Below are 4,072 nucleotides of genomic sequence, written 5' to 3' on the forward strand. Positions count from 1 at the left end.
CGTCTTAATTTGTTGTTAGTTTTTGTCTTTAAAGTTCGCTGTCGTGTGCTGTCTGTTATTATGTCTGTGCTGGACTGTGTGTTTGTGGTCTGTGGTTAACTGAAGCTAACAGCTCTGCAGTCGTCCAGCATCCTGTTCTGTCTGCGCTAATATCTTCTCCACGTTCTGTATTCTGCAGAGAGTGCTTCTGCTGTGGTTTACTCAGCAGTGAGAAAAGCAGACATTGTCAAAGAGAAGCAAAAAGAAAGGTAAGTCTGTTATTGTTTGTCTCCTCACGCCTCCAGAGTCGTGTCATAGTGTGGTGGTGTGCACATTTACCTTGCAAGGTTTAAACCTGGGAGGAGACATAAATCCCTCGAGAGCTGATGGGAATATTGTGAGCTTTTTTGCTTATTACAATTTAGTGCCTGCTTTAAAATTTTAATTTGTTCCATAAAATAATGAGTGGCTCCCACAAGACCGTCCATTATCTACCACTCATTTGGATCTCATCAAAGGTGGTGTAGCCTAATGCTGGGCTTACACTGTGCGATTTTTGGCCCATTTTGAGCCGATTTTTGAGTCGCGCGACCATTTTGGCGATCAGCCCGATTTTGGCCTTCATCGTGCGTCGTGCATCGTGTAGTGTACGTGGGGTAACGAGAAGCGATTAACCCCTCACGACCAGCTCCCGATCATCAGTCGCTTGGTCGTTAGGATTTCAAACCTGTTTGAAATCCTCACGACCGTCGGGAGGGTGTCACCGCAGCTTCTCACACTGCGCACGCGCAAACACAAATGTCAGCGAAAAAGACGGCGCAGCACGGCAGTGCAGCGTGTGATCTGGACACAAGCGATGGAGTCACAACTTGTAGAACTCTGGCAAGCTCATCCGAGCCTTTTTCGATGTGGCCTCACAAAACTATCACGACCACAACAACCGTGAAAATAGTTGGATCTACACTGCTGCTCAATCACAGCTGCTTGATCAATGTTTTTCATTAGCAATTTAGCAAAGTTGATGGTGGTGGTGTGTCTGTGTGAGTGAAAGACAGAGAGGGAGAGCGAGCGACAGAATTTCTGTTATAACCTTCATTTTTATGGACGCACAGTTTGAGCACTCAGGTCCCATCAGAGCATCGGGCCATATAGTGTGAGACGTATAGTGTGAGTGCATCGTGACCTATGAACTTCTAACCCCTGCGAGTCAATCGCAGTTTGAGCAGGAGCTGAATAACGTGACTGAAAAAATTGCACAGTGTATGCCCAGCATAAGCAGTGATACCCAAACCTCTCTCTCTTCCTTGCCACCTCCTCCAGCTCTTCTGAAGAAATACCAAGGCAATCCCAATCCAACTGTGAGGTATAAACTCTCAAAGACATATTAGACACAAGAATAGTATTAAAGTAAGATATGTTGAAAAACTAGCAGGTACGACAGTCATTTCGTTGTTGTATCTTCAAACCACAGGCTGAGAAAGTGGCAGAAGTTTTTCACTCTACCTTACAAATCAACCAAAGAAAGTTATTACTCATTTGAAAGCCTTATTTCTTAGCTGTGTGTGGTCCAAATACATATGTGTGCTGACATATGACATAAAAATAGAAGATTTAACATTATTTGCTGACACAATAGTTTTTAAGTTACAATAATGCACTAGACAACTCTGGGAAAAGTCATGTCTATCCACTCTTGGAGCATTGTATTTTTTTCCCTCCATCTTGCCAAAAGTGAATGAGACATTTATTCAGTGATCCACACCACAGACATTTTACAGTGGTAGATTTGAGTAATGCTTTCTTTTCCATACCAGTGCATGAGGGCTCACAAGGCTGGTTTGGGTTTACATACCAAGGTAAAAAATACACCTATACTAGATTGCCACATAAAAAAGTTTTTTTGTGACCCTTTTTATGCAGGCAATCACTAATTGTCTGTCTGATTTCATGATACCATCCCACTCACACATACTAGTTTATATGGATGACACCTTGATCGCGTCTGACTCAGAACAAAATTATAAAACCATTGCATTGCTGACACACCTAGCCAAAACAATAAATAAAGCATTGCTTTCAAAACTGCAGTGGGTTCAAAAAGAGATGAAATTCTTTGGTCACCAGCTCAGCTCAGCAGGGAAAAGAAGAGAGGTTCTGTCTTTTAAATTCACTGTTCATCATATCAAAGAAATCTATCAAGATGAAGAGATGAGTGTTGTGGAAGTTTTCCATTAATTCAATTCAATTCAATTTTATTTATATAGCGCCAAATCACAACAAAAGTCGCCTCAAGGCTTTATTATATTAAATAAAGCCTGCAGCCAAGCGGTGAGTGGCAGCTAACATTCTTTAATCAAAACACAAAGAACAGACAACCAAGCATGTGGAGAGCCTGAATGACCGCGGGGCAGATGGTCAGCAGAGTCTCTCTGAGTCTAGCATGGCTCTCAGTTAAATACCTTCTCCAGGAACAAAAGGCAGTACACAGCTGTTTCACACCTTAAGTTTCACACTCCCTTGCTACCTCCCAGAGTCCTCCAAGAGACAAAAGAATCTTCCTGTGGAGTTGTCTGCTTCCCCCCAACTTCCTTACCAGAACCCCACCATCTGTCTACCTGTAGGAGTGTGGGACATGTTAAAATCCAGTGGCACTAAAGCATTATACAATAAAATAATGTGATTAATACACAAATAAAATAAATTCCTATACAATTGATAGAGAAGTGTTTGACTTTTTAACTTCATCTTGACAAAATAAGTCTGCTACAGTTGATGTAACAAAACACTGACCAACCACTGTGCACCAGTATGGGCTCTTTATCCCAGTACAAACTACAAAGTATTTTTGTGCAAGATTTGAATAAGATGAAGTTAGTATACTAGGTTTGTTTTGCAGAATGTTTCACTCTATGAAAGTAATTGACTGAACTACAAAGCTTGTAATCATGTTTCCTGTTGTTTGAACTGTGTGTGTTTGTGTTCAGACTTTAAACCAGAGCCAGACGTCGTCTACTCTTCACTGAAGTAGTCCACCAGTCCAACCACTGACATCCAGCTGCTGGTCTCTAATTGGTCCCCCCAACACCTCAGACCAGAGGACATCCAGATATTTAAAGGCTTTTCTATTTATTTTTGTCTTTGATTATCAGTGATTCTTGAGATAAGGGACAAAACATGTCCGGCAGATAAAACTCAATTTTGTAATTAAAAATATGCATACAAGTGTTAACCCAACTGCCTAAAAGACAAACCAAGGCAATTTTTATACAACAAAAGCATGATTTTGCATTTTTTATACATATATATTTATTTTAAATGGTACAATAGATTACCAGTACCCTAAAAATCCATTGTCCATAAGCAGGTGTGATAATATTTAAATACAAAAAAAAAAAAAAATAAAGGTAATGTAAAATTAAACATCATGGCTCTCGTCACTAAGTATTTAAGTCAATACCTTATATAATATCAAAATATGCAATTGAAAATTTTTTTTTACACATTTTTTAAGTGATTAAAATCGTGTCCACAGTTTTTGTCAACACCATCAGATTTTTTTAAAAGTACAAAAAAATCAGGAATTATTGTGGGTAGCTTACACTCTGAGGACCCCTTTACCACTTCCTGTTTGATACACATGCCATAAGGTCACTGCTGTGATATTTTTTTTAATTTTAATTTCATTTATTGCATACCTTTCTGATAAAACTCTGTGTCACAACCATAGTGCGTCAACACCAAAGTCGATGTAATCCAAGATTTAATTATTTTTTTTTGTAAAAGAGCTTAATTTAGGTATAGAAGCCATAAGCAAATGATGAAAAACAAGATGGCTTCTGTCAGAAAAACATGTGTTATGAGAGAAAGTAGGGTATTTTGTCAGCACCATCAGATGTCAACACCATCAGGATTTTTGTCTGACGGTGTTGACCCTTTTTCTAATGGTGTTGACAAATGCCACAAAAGTGTGCTATTCACCATTTATATTAAGTTATTTTTTTTTACTAATATTTCAGATATATTACTTCCTGTGTATTTTACTGATATTTCTGCTTTACAGATGTGTCAAATATTATCAAATTTGCCTTATCTT

The sequence above is a fragment of the Oreochromis aureus genome, linkage group 3, assembly GCF_013358895.1.
Source record: "Oreochromis aureus strain Israel breed Guangdong linkage group 3, ZZ_aureus, whole genome shotgun sequence".
NCBI classification, from domain to species: Eukaryota; Metazoa; Chordata; class Actinopteri; order Cichliformes; family Cichlidae; genus Oreochromis; species Oreochromis aureus.